This window comes from Bicyclus anynana, chromosome 15 (genome assembly GCF_947172395.1).
Source record: "Bicyclus anynana chromosome 15, ilBicAnyn1.1, whole genome shotgun sequence".
NCBI classification, from domain to species: domain Eukaryota; kingdom Metazoa; phylum Arthropoda; class Insecta; order Lepidoptera; family Nymphalidae; genus Bicyclus; species Bicyclus anynana.
The window spans coordinates 3,921,186-3,940,249 of NC_069097.1; the positions used below are offsets into that span (position 1 = coordinate 3,921,186).

At 34.8% G+C, this 19,064-nt stretch overlaps 1 protein-coding gene across 1 annotated transcript in view; it reads left to right on the top strand.

Annotated features, from left to right (window-relative positions):
- Positions 1–19,064, top strand: part of LOC112047444 (regulating synaptic membrane exocytosis protein 2) — a 262,982-nt gene that overhangs the window by 17,126 nt on the left and 226,792 nt on the right. Inside the window, exon 2 of the mRNA XM_052885854.1 lies at positions 10,233–10,269. The gene's annotated coding sequence lies outside the window, so the exon portion shown is untranslated. The remainder of the gene's footprint in view (positions 1–10,232; positions 10,270–19,064) is intronic.

Consider the following 19,064-nt stretch of genomic DNA (forward strand, 5'->3'; position numbering starts at 1 on the left):
CGGACAGCCATAGACAACAACAAAAAATGGCGGCCGTAGCGCGCGAGCCACAATTCATTTTACAAAGTTTGCGGCGTCAACACTGCCAAAATCTTTTTGTCGTCGTCGTAGTCGGATAAAAAGATAGACCTGTAATGTACCCCAAAAGGGCTTATTTCACTTTATTGCTGTCCTAGAACTCAGCGCTGCTTCATTTGCATACACTTAGCTGACCCGACGCCAATAAATTTGTTTTATTGCAGAAAGAGGATTTTTAAGTATGAAAGTACCGGTTACCCACAACCCACAACTTTCTTACTAGGTATTACGTGATCTTGGAAAAGGGTTGGACGAATACCGAAATGGTTGAAGTATTGTATTTAAATAAGATTTTGCTTTAGTGTATGTATGTATGAAGGCTTTCCTAAGAAACGCGATAAAGAGGTAAAGATAAGTTTTTCAAAAAGTATAGTTTTTGTACAAGAGATACGAGTTAAAGCTAAAATTAGGTTGAAAGTTGATGTTAATGTTGGTGTTACCTCAAAAAACGATTAAAATAGCGCAATTGAGCAATCTTTTTTATAGATATTATATAATTTTAAATCAAAAGGTTTTTATGTAAAAACTCATAGTGTAGTCACGCAAGTAATCTTCATTTACAACTTGTTCTGAGGTGTATTCTCAGCTCAAGTCAAAACTTCAAGGAATTTTGGTTTTAAAATAAACAAATAAAGTATATTTTGAATAATCTAATTTTCTCCATTCACCTCCAATTAGTCTTTCAAAACATTATGAGTGGGTACGACAGTGCAAAGGGCAGGAATCGAACCCATGATCATTCGATGACCAGTCTGCTTCATTAATTATTATAGAGATATAGACTAATATTATCAAATTCTTTAGATGGAGGTACAACTCATATAATATAATTAGTAGGAAGGAGGAACGGCAATCAAAAATTATTGCTTTCTTACACGCCCTTCTTGTTACTGCACGTAAAACGTGAAACGGGTCCAATGATCGTCCGATTTTTATCGCTCCTGTGCTAAAAGCTTAACGTTTTTTACTACCATACGTTTTACCTATAGCTTTAGGTATATGTCTACATGGTGTCTTATAAATTGATGTAAAATAGTGATCTATTTAAACTGTTATGATCTTTATTTGAACTGTTATGTAGTGTCAGGTTCTCGAGTTATAAACTCGACTTGAGGTCTAGATTCCGATGGCTTATTCATTATTTTGGTATATATTATTAACCTATTAAAATAAACAACAAATCAATTGACAAAATGTCATCTACATACCATATGATATCCACCAGTAAGCACTTGATTTTGACAAGACATTTGTAAGTTGTATCCGCAGAATACAGAAAACTCCAGAAGGAGTGATCGAGCATAGGTATGAAGCCGTTGAAATTACTCTTTTTTGGTGTAATTTCACGACCAAGCGATTAGACACATTGAGTAACTCGTAACACACAACACGTGACATGCTACGAGTATACAGGTTCAATTTTTGGACACAATGCGTGCTTTACAATGACGGCTGAACGTGATTACTGGTGTTTTCTGTATTCTGAGTTTGTATCGTATGTAGACGACATTTTTTCAAAATTTAGATACATAAGTCAGCAATTTGCAAAAAAAAGTTTATTTTACACCACGTATTTTACAGTGGTCGTTTTGGACAAAAACCTTTCTGTTGGACAAAGTTCATCACAATTGGATGATTAGCGTAAAAACACAGAGAGGATACACAAACAAAAATACATTAAACTTTATTCATATTAATAACAATAGGGTAAATGATTTTCACACTGTGTGGCTAACCAATGCAAAGTTATTTTGGCGAGAACATTTTTGGTAACACATTTTTGTTTGGTATTCCAGATAACGTTAAGGCTTAAGGGCTTTGATATCTAAATGGCTAAACGCGGTACCATTAGTCGGATTACGTGAGTGGAAACTTAGGTAGCCGCTTGGCAGCTTTAGTGAAGGACTGCTTACCTGGATACAAAAGTTAACAAGCCCAAACATGTTTGCTTTATATATTATTTAACCTATATTTTTAATATTTATTTTGTACTAGCAGACGCCCGCGACTTCGTCCGCGTGAAATTTAGTTTTTCACAAATCCCTCGGGAACCATGGACTTTTCCGGGATAAAAAGTAGCTTATGTGTTAAACCAGAGTAATAAAAAAAAAAATAATTACTTTATAGCAAATGCAAAAAATAAATGCTTAGCTACTTGGAGGGTTATTAAAAACAATAAATCGTATACATCTCATGACAAGCAAATTGAGAAAATTAATTTTATGAATCGAGAAGTTACAAATCCGACAGAAATAGCTCAAATATTTAATGATTACTTTATTGATATTTCTAATAAATCACGATTAAATACGGTTAATGAGAGCTTTAATCATATTAATTTTAACAAATGCTCATCTATGTTTATGTACCCTGTCACACCTATGGAAGTTTTCCAAATAATAAAATCCCTGAAAAATACGCAAAGCACAGGTTATGACGGTATAACAACAAAAGTGGTAAAGGCGTCATCACTATATATCTCTGAGGTTATATGTCATATTATAAACATATGTATCCAGGACGGTAAATTTCCGAAGGCCTTAAAACTCACAATTATTAAACCACTATTTAAAAAAAATAACAGAAGTGATGTTAGTAGCTATCGACCCATTGCTTTAATTACGACATTTGCGAAAGTTTTTGAAAAAGTAATATATAATCGACTTTATAAATACCTCGAAGAAAATGCTATCCTAGTGAATGAGCAAAAAGGGTTTAGGAAAAAGAAGTCAATAAACATGGCAATTTATGAACTTCTTAACAAAGTCATGACTTGTATAGATAGAAAAATACCTATAGCGGCATTGTACATGGATATGACAAAAGCTTTCGATTTTGTGGATCATAATATCTTGTTACATAAATTATATAGATATGGTGTCCGAGGAACTGTGTTAGATCTCTTGACGTCTTATCTCACTGATAGATCTCAAATTACTGAAATTAGTAGAATATGTCCTAATAACTTAACAGAGATATCTTATAACTCAACATCCCGTTGTGTTAAGTATGGTGTGCCACAAGGGAGCATTCTAGGCCCATTATTATTTATTATATATATTAACGACCTCCCTTCAGTAATAGCTCAACCTATGGTCCTTTTTGCAGACGATTGTACAATATTATATGAACGTCATAATACATTATCTTATGAGGATGATATAAATACATCCTTAGATCAAGTAATTGATTGGCTTGTAAAAAATAATTTAAGTATTAATTTGGAGAAGACTAAAATTATGAATTTTAATTGGGATCGATTTGGAATATCAACAAATAATATCAATCATAAGGGTATGCAAGTTAGTGAAACAGGTGAGACTAAGTTTTTAGGAATAATTGTTGATAGGCATCTTAGTTGGAAAACACAGGTTGACAATATATGTAAGAAATTGTTTAAATTTTCCTACGCGCTGTATAAGTTAAACAAATCAGCTAATATTGAAACACTGCGTATTGCTTATTTTGGATATGTCGAATCAACTCTGAGATACGGAATAATGTTCTGGGGTAATTCAGTCGACAGAGAAAGAGTTTTTAAAGCTCAGAAAAGATGCATCAGAGCAATAAGGAATCTACACTGGACAGATAGTTGTAAACCCCATTTTCAAGAGTTACAAATCTTGACATTTCCTTCTCTGTATATCTTTGAAACAGCAGTATTTGTACATGCTAACCTATCACTTTTCAAAAACTTGAATAATAAAAGACGTTCTCTAAGGTTGTGTGGACAAGCTGCAAAATCAGCACAGTTTCGGAAAAGTGTATTTTGCCAATCAATAAATATTTACAATAAGCTGACATTTAATATAAAAAATAATTCCAACTTGGCAAGGTTTAAGAAACAATTAAAGAATTTTTTAATAAACAAAGCATACTACTCCATCAAAGAGTACCTTGATGAATAAACCAATTTCAATTGATTTCAAGACTATATTAATACTATACAAATACACCATATTAATGACTAATTTTTTTTTTTTTGCAATTTATCATTTTACTTATCTTTGACATAAACTGACATTATATTGACGTAAAGGCATCATTACATTAGAATTATTCTTTAAAATATTCAATGTACCTACTAATTAATTAATCACTGTACAAATAAGTGTGTGAATTGATTATTGTAAATAATAATGTTTTTTATAATGATATTGCAAGCTGTAAGGGGGAATTTGGTGTTTATTTATAAGATCTGACTGTAACCTGAATTCGCAATAAACAGATTTTGATTTGATTTGATTTGATTTGAAAAACGGAAGCCATAAAGGATCACTTCGTTGTTCGTCTGCCAAGACACTTTTTCTCAGGAACACATAGGATATCAAGCTGAAATACTCAGGTCTACTGTCCCTTAGAGCTGTGAATGAATAAATAAATTAATATTAACCCTCTCATAACTTTTAAATTTAACCGATTTGAACGAAAAATACAGAATTTAAAATGGTAACCAAATATAATTCTTAGGTCTGAATTGTTAAATTACTTATTGTGATAGCTCCTGCTCCCTCAGTTGTGCTCACCAATGCGTTTAAAAATATCTACACACTTCATCATTAATTATCTAAAGCTAAACTGCCTCCTGAAAGTGAAAGACTTATGACGTAAATCACCGCATTTACTTACATATACTCCTCATTTCTTTGGAATACGGATAAAGATACTTCAGAAGGGCTAAATTGTGAGTCAGCTTCTCCCATTGATCGTCACTTATTCTTCCACACGGACGTTTAATCTACCCAACTCGCCATTAGAGTGTAAAGTTCGGCCATTCTTTTTTAACTTTGTCTACGTGGCGTTGGGGAGAGACGTAGGTATATTGATGAACGAGTTTTCGTTTTTGTAACACTTTTACGTAATACGGCCTCCGTGGCGCAGCTGTATACGTGGTGGATTTACAAGACGGAGGTCTTAAGCCCGATTCTGGTTTTATTAATTAGTCCAGGCCTGGCTGCTGCGAGGCTTCGGCTGTGGTTAGTTACCACCCTACCGGCAAAGACGTACCGTGAAGTGATTTAGTGTTTCGGTACAATGTCGTGTAGAAACCGAAAGGGGTGTGAATTTTCATCCTCTTCCTAACAAGTTAGTCCCCTTCCATCTTAGATAGATCATCATCACTTATCATCAGGTGAGATTGTAGTCAAGGGCTGACTTGTAAGGAATAAAAAAAATATTGTGAGTTTAGAATCACTAATCAAGTACGGAGCTGGCGGCTCGAGATCGTTGTGCTTGGAGGTCCATGCAAGAGGCCTATGTCCAGCAGTGGACATCCACCGGCAGTTATTGATGAAATAAGTACATTATGATAGCAAGTAGGTATAGAATGATCTATTCAAATATAAAGTTAAACTAATTCGAGTATTTTTATAAATATGTACTAGCGCAGTATTTGATAGAATAATAATTATTGTTTATTAGTTTCGAATAATATTTAATCAATTTGAAAATTAAATTTTTACCAGTATGCGGCAGCCACTCGTATGTTAGAGTTAAACTTTAATGAAGATAACACGTTTGTGAATGCACCTCGTGTCCCTTTAACCTACTTACTTGCACTTAGAATTAGATTGATTTTTTTAATCAATAAATATCTATAAATAGAAGCAGAGCGTAATTTTTTTCAAATAAGTATTTATATGTATTAGATTTTTAGTAAAATATTACCACGCAGCATTTTTTTCTGATTGTGTAAGTGTAGGCTCCTTAATGGGACCTTAGTGGCGTCACCGGGGGTTTTGGGGGAGCGCAGAAGTATTGCCTGAGGGGGTCCGAAGGCAAGATATGAGCGGAACGACATTCTAAGGGCGTCTCCTCTAAGACAACTGCTTGCTGCGTTCCGGTCTGAACAGCATGGTTGCCGCTGTATTTTTTTTTAGACTTGACATGTGTAAGCCCTTGACCATAATCTTAAGTAATGATGCAATTTAAGATGAAAGCTAACTTGTTAGGAGAAGATTTCCACACCCCTTTCCGTTTCTACACGACATCGTACCGGAAAGCTAAATCGCTTGGCGGTACGTTTTTGCCGGCAGGGTGGTAGCTAGCCACGGCCGAAGCCTCCTACCAGCCAGACCTGAACCAATTAAGAAAACTTCAATCGGCCAAGCCGGGCAATTACAGGTATATCAGCCCCTGGAATGACATTTGCTATCAACAGGTTACGTGATCAAGATCTATCATTCCCATACATTTTTCTAGTTTTCGAAACGTTTGCGATCGTAGAAAGAGAATCGACGTGCCACTTGGCTACAGGGTCTGAATAGAAACATGGGTAGTAGGTACGTGTAGAACGTTTTCTTTATATATATCCTGTAGTGTTGTTCTGATGATAGGCGTTGGTTTTCCTCTTATTAGATGAGTCACCTGCTTAGTCCGTATTATTACTTATTATTATCGAGTAGTATTCGTAGTTCGATAATAATAATTAATTATTATTATCGAACGCCCGCGACTTTCAACCCTTTCTATTAATATTTTCGCATGTTTTACGTATAATAAACAGTATAATAATTTTACGAAAATGTAATTCAAAACAGGGGTTTATATGAACCATCCCTTGAACCATCCAACCATCACATTATTTTAAGTATTTTTCTGGTACCAATTTCTTCAAATTTAACTTGAAAATAAAGGATTTTCCATACAAACGACAAAGACGTACCGCCAAGCGATTAAGCGTTCCGGTACGATGTCGTGTAGAAACCGATAGGGGTGTGGATTTTCATCCTCCTCCTAACAAGTTAGCCTGCTTACATCTTAGATTTCATCATCACTTACGATCAGGTGAGATTGTAATCAAGGGCTAACTTGTAAAGAATAAAAAAAAAACAAACTTTCTACCCCCTTTTCGCCAACTTCTGATATTTTCGCGACAAAATATATCCTATAACCTTCTTCGTATTAGGTCTTAAATCGTGCCACGTTTCATTTAAAATCATTCAGTACTTTTAGCGTGATGTCCGGTCAACAAAACCAAGGACAGACTGACAGAAATAATAAAAAAAAATTAGCTTCATTAATACTATTTTAAGGCCGAGATTATCCAACGAAAATTTTCAAAATAACTTTATTTATAATTAGAACCTGTTACAGTTTTACTGGATATGACCTCTGCCTCCGATTGCGGTGAGGGTGTGGGTTCGAATCCGGTCCGGGGCATGCACCTCCAACTTTTCAGTTGTGTGCATTTTAAGAAATTAAATATCACGTATCTCAATCGGTGAAGGAAAACATCGTGAGGAAACCTGCATACCAGATAATTATCTTAATTCTCTGCGTGTGTGAAGTCTGCTTCTCATTGGGCCAGCGTGGTGGACTATTGACCTTACCCCTCTAATTCTGGAGGAGACTCGAGCTCAGCAGTGAGCCGAATATGGGTTGATGACGACGACGACGACAGTTTTACTAAGTTTAAAAGATAGACTGTAAAAAAACTAATTGTTTTTGCTATATCCCGGTGAAAAGTATTGCACTCTCGGTAGGTGCTCGTGTATCCTTAATGCTCTCTCTGCAACATGAAGCATGGACGCAACGATATTCAACTCAATAACGTCGAGGCAAAGGTATTTTATGGAAAATAGAAACTTCAAAGAACGAAGGAAAGCAGCATTTAATTTATAATGTGTATAGTATAAATAAAATATAGAAATGGAGAGAAATAAGCAACACATTCAAGATAGCTTTAAATAATTTTATACTATATATTTTTAAAATTATAATCTTTTTAACACAAAAATAGAACCGACACAAAGACGTATTTCAGTTATTTTGATTTTAACACAATCTGGAAGTATATCATTCAAACAAAAAAAGATTTTTCAAAATTTACCAAAAAAACATTACCAAAAAAAAATACCTCCTCCTTTTTTGAAGTCCGTTGATAATAAAAATACAAGTAAAACCGGAGATAAAATGAGGTTGATTACTACCAGTAGATTAATTTTAAAGTGATATAGAAATATAGAGGTCCGTAAGTAGGAAAATTGCTTACAAGAAATTTGTATTTGAAGAGTTTCGTTCATCAAATCCTATTAAAACTTTTTTCATTTAACATCTTACCTTGCCAAAAGTGCTTTCACTTAGCCCCAATACTAAAGAATTTGGGATCAATTACAAAATAGCCAGATACTTTTAATCGGCTCTTTAATGTTTGACTCGGTTTTGAGCGCCATTAATCGGCATTCTCTTTCAGGCTCTTTTCGTTTGTATAGAAATCAATTTAAGTAATACTTAAGCTTTATTTGGATCAATTCTCTTAACACTAATCCCGGGCTATTTTGATAGATTAGTTACAAAGGCCTGGCTGAGACTGATCGGGGAACTCCGCGACGACGTTTTGTCCTAAATCCCTGCCTAAAGGCGAATGTTTTCGAACATATGACATATGAATTCGAAACTTAGTCGCTAATTATTATGAACCTCCTAAAGGTCCGTTTATATCTACAGACATTTAGCGTGCCAGACACGTGCCGTCACGGACAAAAGAATATTCTTCTATACAGTGTTTATTAACGTATTTATATCTATCGTAACGCGGCCGCGCAGACGTTGACAGACACGGGCCGCGCCCGGCCAGTATTCGCGGAAAGAACGTTTTGTCTGTGCGGTTCATGAAACCTGAATTAAAATTGACAGAGCCTTACATAAATGACAATAAGACCGACATTACCAAATGACAATGAGCGCCATTAAGACATTAGCGCCGCGATTGGGGAACTTCTTTCATGAAAAGGACTTTAAGTGTCTATAGCTACCTGCTGGGCAGTGTGAATAGACTGTATCTGTCGGTGTCTGCTACGCTACTTGTCTGTGACGCACTGTGTCTGTAGATATAAACCTTAATTCAGGTCTATAGTCACTCAGCATACAATGGAATGGGCTATGCTCGGAGCATCTCTGTACGACCGAATCAGCAATGAGAAGATCCGGAGATGAACCAAAGTTACTGACATGGTTTACGCTACTTCAACGGAGCGCAAAGCATTGCAAGCTTTAACAAGTATAACAGTGAAGGGGACAGGCTATACCGTTTTTACCATAAGGGCACACGGGGCCCGTGCCCAGGGTCCCCGTTCTCAGGGGGTCCTGAAGGACTGACAATATCCTTCAAAATGTTGACTAAGGATATACCTAATAGAAGATTTTGCTCAACAAAATCCCAAAAGAAACTGTTATCGTAATCGTAACCAAAAACCAGCAGCATTCTAAGATTAGTAATGACATATTATTACTGTATTTGATTACCTATGATAAACGGCCATACTTAGTAAAAAAAAATAGTATAATTCGCTTATTTTCTTTCCAAAAGGGCCCCAAATTCTTGTGTGCCCAAGGGCCCCAGCCTAGCTTAAGACGGCGGTGGGGACAGGGTAGTGCATTGTATGATAGTATATCCCAGCCTAAGGTGTATTATATGCGATAGTTTTCCACTTAAATCCAGGTGGTGAGGAACACAAAGAGTACAATACAAGCTTACCTTTTGTATCTTTGCCTTACAATCTGTAGATTAGTTTACTGAGGTGTAATATAATAAACGTACATACCACGGCTTAGTTCGTACTCGTATGATGTTCAGTATTCTTTTTCTCGTGAAAATAGATTTTCCCGCTATTTCATTTTCCTGGATCATACTTTGAACTCTACCCTAGGACAGGTAGGATAGGTATGACACAGAATTATCTGTATAACGAGAACAAGGAGAGCTTTGTTCTTAAAATATTTATAAGTTTGATTATTTCCTCCGTGGCGCAGTGGTGGTGCGCGGTGGAATTACTAGACAGAGGTCCTGGCTTCGATCCCCGGCTGGGCCGATTGAAGTTTTTTTATTGGTCCAGCTCTGGTTGGTTGCCACCCTACCGGCAAAGACGTACCGCCAAGCGATTTAGCGTTCCGGTACCATGTCGTGTAGAAACCGAAATGGGTGTGGATTTTCATCCAATAAACAAGTTAGCTCGCTTCCATCTTAGATTGCATCATCACTTACCATCTGATGGTAACTAATAAAGAATAAAACAAGTTTATTTACTCAGGTTACTTAAGTCTCGAGCTACCGATAATAATTGAACATTTATTTACCATAATTTTATCGACACTTCTATAAGTAACATAATAATTTCTATGAATATTGACTAACATATTTTTTATCTTTTCAGGAAACCTTTGTGAAACAAGTTTTAAGCATCTCTAAAGGTAAGTGTAGTTAACCAACTTGTAAAACCAACATTTAGGTAAACTTATACTTTATTGTTAACTTTCCTTGGTTACGATATATTACTTCGGATTATGAGTTCATGAGATAAAACACCTCTCTATCCATTTGTCTACTAGACAATCAGACTCATCAGACCTCTTGGATGATAAAGAGGGCACCCTCTTTATCATCCAAGAGGTCTGATGCGACTTAATATTCAACCATTCCTCTTATTTCAACATGAACCTATAAGTGTGTAACTTTTGCTGCAGAATTAATAAGTATACTGTTTGAGTTATTTTCAAGTATTGTTCCTGATAAATTAAAAATTGAAAATTTTTGTCCTTTGGCATAAATTTGATTAATATATGTATGTTAATATTTCTGCAACTATTGCAAACCTACAGGTTAAAGCTATGAGTGTCTTAACTAATATTATGAAGTTAGCTATATTTTATCATAGTTTTCCTAAAGAAATGGGGACTATGCGGGCGAAACTGCGAGGCGTTTGCTAGTTATGAATAGACCAGGTGCTGTGGGGGTGGAGTGTGCGATTAACCCTACACCTGTTGAACACGTGTTCTTAACCTGTGAACATGAAAAATATAGGACTTTCCATGAAAACCTAATAAATAGGGGTTAACCCTATTTCACCCCCTTTTATTTTTATTCTCGAAACTTGAAGAATTTTATAATCTTCTTTGTAGTATTATGTCGAATTGTGCCAAGTTTCAGTTGGACTCATCCAGTATTTTCGGAGTGATACATTAAAAAAATAGTAATAGATAGTAGGCTATTAGTGTGATAATGTCATGATAACTCGAGACCAAAGGGGGTACGGTATAACAAAAGAATGGACCAACAAACTTCCTGACAACATGTAGAATCGGAATAAGAATGCAGTCCTCATATTTTGCACATTCACATCCTCACAGCGCCTGGTCTAGAATATAATCCTTACCTATCATTCGTTGGACTGTACATACTAATAGCTATACTAGCATCTATGGTACATTTACAAGTAAGAGGTAATCTGTATTACCTAATATTTGTAGGATCACGGTAGCCGACGCAGTGCGATCCCAACGGGATCATATGTTCAAATTTTGGCCTATTTGTTTTCCTTTGAGTGTTCCATGAAATATTTACACATCGACGGGCGCTGTTCGGAGAAGGGATACCATTGTGGGGATAACCTAATTGTGTCTCCCGGGAAAGGCTTTGTAATGATCTATGTCTTTATGTGATTTTACTAGTCATACTATAAAATGTTGTTCTGACTGACTGACTAAATTACTATAGCTTGGCAAGTTCGTTGGTGACACTCCCATGATATGCGGGCGACGGACGGGGAAGGATTGCGCGGGTGTGAAATCGTGCGAGCGAGGCAGAGGGTAGGACTGCGCGGGTATGAAGTCGTGCGCGCGGGGCATATATTTTTATGCAATTTACATTAAAAAAAATAGATATACAAGTAGCATTAATAATTTGTCTTTTGATTAAATTTATATTCGATTAGAAGAATAACCATAGATTTACGAATCGCTACAGATAGATCTATGAGAATGACATACATTACTGTTGATTTTATTTTATTTACTTACGTGTCCATAAAAGACTTGAATATGAATGCTAGATTCTTCGAATGCTTATATTATGTTTTGAAGAGCTATCCAAACATAATATCTTGCGATGTATTGGGAAACGCGGAATGTTATACTAAACGGAGAAATTGTGCGAAATGGAGAAATGCAGACAGCTACAGCTATAAATGTCTGTTGGCATTTATTGATTGAAATTTCAAGTTATTTACTTGCATCTGAAATTCATAAATATTGTAAGTCGTTTTTACTTTATTTTATTCTTCTTACCTTGTTTTATGTACGTTTAAAGTATGTGTCTTTGTATCTGCGTGTCTATGAATATGTGGTACTAGCGTACTTCTTCCGCGTGAAATTCAGTTTTTCACAAATCCTACGGGAACCATGGATTTTTCCGGGATGAAAAGTAGCCTATGTGTTAATCCAGAGTAAAATCTATTCCATTCCAAATTTCAGCCAAATCGCTTCAGTAGACGCAGCGTAAAAGAGGAACAAACATACTTACACACAAACTTTCGCTTTTATAATTGGTGTGATTGTAACTTAAGGGCTAGTATTGCACCAATTTCCATTAGGTCTGCTTCTTTTTGGTCCTTCAAGTATTAGTAAGTATAACAAACATTCAAAAAAGAATCATTCATTTTGGGTCCTTTTTGAAAGTACCAATGTAAAAAATGGTACGAATCGGTAGAGCCTATTAGCCATTTAGAGTAATAGCTAATATTACATGAAAGTTGTATATAAAGACAGACTTTGTTCAAATTCACGATACTTTTAAAGGACATTCGAAGTAATTTTCTTTTTATCAAATTTGTTTTTTCAAGTTTCGTTTGGAAGATACCGTTTATCCCAAAAAATAAGCTTACTCTTTAGTTTAGTCACCCTCAGCTCTCTTTTACGTCAGATATTATCGTAAAAATGAACTGAGGTAGTCATCTGTTTTCTATATATACTTATGACCTAATTGGCATTTTACTCATCTATTTAGTTTCGTGAAATTATAATGTCTGCGAAATTTATATTATACATATATTAGCAAATATTTAAATAAATGTAATTAATTTATTTTGCAAGTTTAGATGTAGGTATATAAAAGGGTCAATTTTAATTTGCAAAGCTTATACACAAAAATCATCATCATCATCATTATCAACCCGTAATCGGCTCACTGCTGAGCTCGAGAGTCCTCTCATAATGAGAGGGGTTAGGCCAATAGTCCTTCACCGTTTGAGACACGAGATATTTAATTTCTTAAAAACACAAAAACCACAGTACAAATATTAGTAAAATAATTAGTAATTTACGTCCATCTATTTATTAATTCGTCTCCTATTCGTAACTTTGCTGAAGCATTTTTTTAAATTTCTAATTATTTACTTACCAACTTTGAATAAATACTTCTCCTTATATCTTTTATAAAATAAACATATATATAACCTTAATTGATTCTTAATTTACGATAGGTGTTTGTTAATGTAAGTTGCCGCTCACGCAAAACGAGAGACCTTTGAACAGATTTAGATATCTTCAGCTGAGTCAGTTCAATTGTTCATGTAATGATCCGTTTGTAAAGCTTTTGCTCCAAGTTGTTCATGCTTCTTTGTTTATTTTAACGAGATACTTGGAGTCATTCAATTGTAAGAATCAAATACATTGGTTAATAACAATTTGATTGTCTCATTAATCTATACTAATATTATAAAGACATGAACTTTGTGGTATTGTAGGGAATCTCTGGATCTACTGAACCGATTTTGAAAATTAGAATTTATTATTTTTCCATTAGAAAACCACGTTATTTGTGAGGTTATTTTTATTTCCGTATCTCACAGAAATGGGAACTCCGCGGAGCTACGGAGCTCCTCCAAGGCACGCCACTGCTGAACAGTTTGGCTGTTCAGTTAAAACTGCAGGTCTGTAGCGCGCATAACTGGTATCATAGTGCTAATAACTAGGGTACATGTTGGTCGTTAAAGCATTTTTAAAATTCTCATATCTGTGTGGAATATTTCGTTCTAAAAGATTAGCGACCTGCCGTCAAAGCCAAAGGCCTGGTTTACTAATTACTTTTTTAGCCGAAACTCGTCTGAAGCTATGTTTTATGTAACTAGTAGGACAGAAAAAGTTTAATTACGTAGGCATGTTAAAAAAGGCTTATTAAATAGAAGAGAGTTTTTCATGAACATATTTTTTTAATTACTTACTAAATATTTGTGATGAAATATAATAAATATTGAGTAATCTCGTGGATTTATTTATTAAAATAGCAGATAGAAAAGTTATATATTATACAAAGCGAAAAGTGAGTATAGTGAAGACAAAGAAATCGAGGCAAAAGTAAGATTGCAAAAGAATGCACTGTACATTTTACTTGTTTTTTGTAGCACATAGCACATTGATTCGATAAGTTTATTTTTGCACAATTTACATAATCGTTTTTGTAATTGTGAACTTATTTACAGATACAGGGTGCTCGGGAGTATTTCCCATAACTCTCTCTCTCTCCCATAACTCATAATATTCTCTAACGATTTTCGAAGATTTCAAAGAAATGTTCTAAAATCAATATTTCCAGGGTAAATAATGTTTCTTTTGTAAATAGATCTTAAAATGTGTCCCTTATACTTACTTATAATTATGACGTAGCCAAGTTTTACGTATTTTAAAATGCAAATATAGATAAATATAGGAGTGTGTTACATGGATATTCGGAATTAATCGAATTACTTTGTATGAAAACATAAAAAAGAATTTATGTTTTAGTTAAAAAAAATAATTAGTTATGTAGTTCGGCTTTTATAAGTGGACTCATCAACATCTTGAAGTTATGAGAAATACTTTCCAGCACCCTGTATAGATAGAAGAATAAAGAAGATAGAATTCGTAAAAAAAAACAAAAACAAAAATGTAGTTTAGAGTTATCCTAACAATATAGGTGTACAACAACATCGAGGCAAAAATAAAACATTAACAAATACAAATACACGTATCATTTCAAATATATTTGTTTTACTGTATTTATAATAGCAACAGAACGCATCGTAGATACTAAAATGTTTATATTGGACTTGTATTTTGTAGCACACACAAAATAAAGGCAGCCGGGAGGTATCGATTTTCGGAACACATGTAGGGTTACCAGGTTGTCAAACCCAATACCTGGACAGATCAGCCAGTATGGCCAGACAATTGAGTAAGAAGGCCGGACACCCTACATTATTGACGATTTTGTGTCCGTTCGATGTGTGTGACGCATAGGTACGACCAACAAAAACATGTAAAAAATCAAGATTTTTTTATTATTATAAATCTTGTTATATTCTAATAAAATTTAATGCCAAATCAGTCTAAGTATTTAAATATTAAAGTCAGTAAATTTAAAAGGACTGCGTTTAGGACCAACATTTTCATTCTCAAGGAACTACAGACAAAATGAAAATTTTCATCGTCTGTGCTTTTATCGATATCGAAGTTCTTTGGCCAAATTTCCAGAAATTAGGGTTACATAGAGTGATTGGTGGGCCAGGTCGAAAGGAAATTATCCAGAGGCAGATTTCCAATTTGTAGGGCCGATGCAGTTAAGGCGAATCATCCATGGTGGAGTGTTCCCATAACGCAGCAATCGCCAAATGTGAAGGAAAATTTTACAGAAACATTGTACATCGCTGCAAGGCACGATTCAAGCTGCAAGCAAACCGACATCATGAGTTCACGATTATGAAATACAAAATTAAAAAGCTTAATATAAGCCGAACAACCCGATCACCGTTTATTTGGCCGGACATCCAATCAGAAAGCCGGCTTTAAGATATTTATTCCTCCAAAAAAGAACGTACTGTTCACTTAACTTAGTGTTAACATATCGTCATTTTTGCAGGCAGCATGCATTATTGTAAAAAAATTTTTTCAATAATTTGTCCAAGTTTGTGTGGATGTAGGATTTAATCGATTTCTTGAATGCTTTTATGTTGTTTAACTCCTTAATGGAGTGTGGCAGATTGTTATATAACAGAGCACCCTCACATAATATGTTTTTATTTCCATAGGTTTTTGTCCGCTTACTTATCCGGCTTTATCCGGTCGCCTGGCCACACTAAGCACATGTATTTGTACGCGCTGGGCGTGTGCGGTGCACAACAGGCGCTGGCCGGCGGTTAGTAATCGGCCGAATGTGGGTTTGTCTACGTGCCTTGTGTAACCGCCGCCCGATCACATCTTCCTTTGAAGCCTTTGTCATTCGATAAAGTTCAACCTCAGTTCTGGCTTGATTTTGATTACATGGTAATTATATGAGAGGGTATGTAGGTCTTGTGGTCATCCTATGTGGCTTTGGATACGAGATTCTGGGTTTGAATCCTGTGTTGGGTCAAGGTCATCAATACCTACTGAACTTTTGTTTCTCCTGTAATATTTTCAATTTAAATTAAAATCTCTGTATAATCTTCCGCGTATTTTTTACATACGTCATCTTCCGTAAATTATATTATAATTATGTACGTTTGGCGTTGTTGTCAATAAAGAATTCAAAACAAATAGACCTTTAACCGTTAGATTACCGTAACCGACAAAAACCAAACTTTACAGTAGAAGGTTTTTTGTGCTATTACATTGAAACTTAACATAGAATTAGGAATTTGATCATTTTATTACAACAATTTCAATGCGCTTACAATAAAACATTACTTTTTTACGTTTCCTTTCTTTAAACTAAGTTAAAGTTGCTTGCGCTACGAAATATCAAAACCTTTGACACTTACGAGTACGGTAAAGATGGTTACTGTCGGTCAGGTACACTAAAATTTTAAAAATAGCATTATCTTCCACTAAAAGCATTATCTTTAGTAAAACTAATTTTAAATACCCATTGAAAATATTACTTACGATATTACTATTATTATTGCTTACTATAATTCGACGGTCATATTTAGCTTTATACCTCGATCGTTGCTGATCGTAGCGGATTTTTAAAACCTTTAGAGAAAAAGGGCTCAAATGTATGGATGGATGTTCGCTACTCAATCACGGCTCACCTGTTAAACGGATTTGGATATTCGCACAGTGATTGATTAAAGCCCAGATAGCATAAAAGCTACTTTTCATCCAAATTTATCACTTGTAGATGAAATATTATTAGGTGCCTTCTTCCAGCTGAAGTTTGGCGGTAATCTTCCGTCTTTTTCAATATTTTTAAGCTGTGTGTATGTTATCTTGGTCCACTCTTTGACATCATCTATCCACTTACTCCGCTGTCTTCCTGGATCACGATTTCCGGGTATCTTACCTTCTAGGATCAATCTAGGAAACTCATAGAGGGATCTCCTTTGCAGATGCACGAAAAATGCGATTTTTCTCCTCTTAATCCGTGGTGGAGCTGTCAAGCTGACATGTTGTAAAATCAGCTGCTCCTAGAAATTAATTTTAATAATTTAAGTTTTTATTGTTTCTTTTTACTTTTTAACGTTTAAAACATAAATAACGCTAATTTATTTATAGACTTAAACTATAACAGTGTTAAAATAAAGTATTTCTGGCTTACGTAGCCGTAACTAAAATTGCAAGAAGTTGACAGGTGAAAAATTTGAAACTCAACGAACAAAGGAGTTTACCGGGGGAGTATTGCTTCTATTTTCTTTGTTATTTGCCCTTATACAATACTTTTATTTAAGGTTTATCGCACAATTACACTTTTACATTCTCGTTAATCACGAGATACGTCCCATCACACAGAAAAGACAAAAGTTTCCTCACTTTGCTTGACTGTTAGTGGAAGCAAAGTCGACGCAAACTTATACTGTCTCAGACAACAAAAACATACACTACACTATAATACCACGAGCTATAATACAGTACTTAAAGTTAATATATTGTTTCCACTTATAAAATTGCTTGCTTGAAGAGAATAAGTTGTATTTTCCAAAAGCAATCTTTAACAAAAGTAGCTACCTACATAAGTTATATTATATTTATGTTTTGTGTGTTGAATTACACTTTCATTCCATGGTAACTGTGAAATACAAATATATACTTGAAATACTTAATTAAAATTTATTTGACTTAAACTTCCGTATAGACTTTTAAACAATTATTATTACTCATTTTTTTTTACATTTTCCATCTCTTTTTCATTTTCATTTTCCTTCCTTTATTATACCTATGTTATCTATTTTCCTTCTTTAACATTTATTCTGATTGGTGTGTTTCAGGACCACTTGTATGATGGCTCGTCCAATGTTAACTCGACGGGCAGCGGCAATGGAACAACAACTCCAGCTAAAGAATGCCCTACTGGAAATCAAGTCACTGAAACAACTAAATTCTGATTTGATGAAGGAACAAGATGATAATGAAGAGGAACTGAGAAATATTATTGCTAAAAACTCCCAATTAAAATCTGAGCTCGCCGAACTACACAGCACTCACACTATGGTTTTGGAGGAGCGCAGCCAGCTTCAGGAAGCAGTTGATACATTCAACCAGTGTATACGGACTTATGATGAAGCCCTGGCTAAAATATCAATGTTGGAAGATGAACTGAACAGTGCACACAAAACGATTAATGACCTTCAGTCACAATTACAACATTTTGAAACACAAAATACAAACAATCTGTATAATGAACTGCTTGCCTCTTCCACGTCAGTCCCGGCGCCAATGCTTTGCATTGATCTGACTTGTGACAGCCCATGTGCAACCAAAACTTCAGCTATGCCACAATCTAGACATACTTTCTTTAATAGCCACAATAAAATTAAAAAATATATTAAAATTAAAAAAATAATCAAAAAGACTCAAAAACTTATTAAATTTCATAGCACAAATAAACAAAACCTGGCTTTAAGAAAAGAACGGTCACTATTAATAAAAAAAGTTAACACTTACTGTTCTTTACTTGAAAATTCCAGGGAAAAATATGAAAATGAAACACAAATTTTACAGTATGAATTAAATCAAATGGAAAATTCCTTGCAGGAAATAACTGCTAAATATGAGTTGTCTCAAAGTCAGATCCATGATCAGATCATAGCGGCTGAAGAGTTGTTAGCCTTAGGTACATACAATATGGCCCGTTTTGAATCATTAAGTAACAAATGCCAATGTTCAAATCAGGTACCTTCGGTTACCCAGGATTGTAGTGTTTTGTCTATTTCTGGATATATTGGAAAAAATGAGCAGTGTAATAATAATGTTATTCC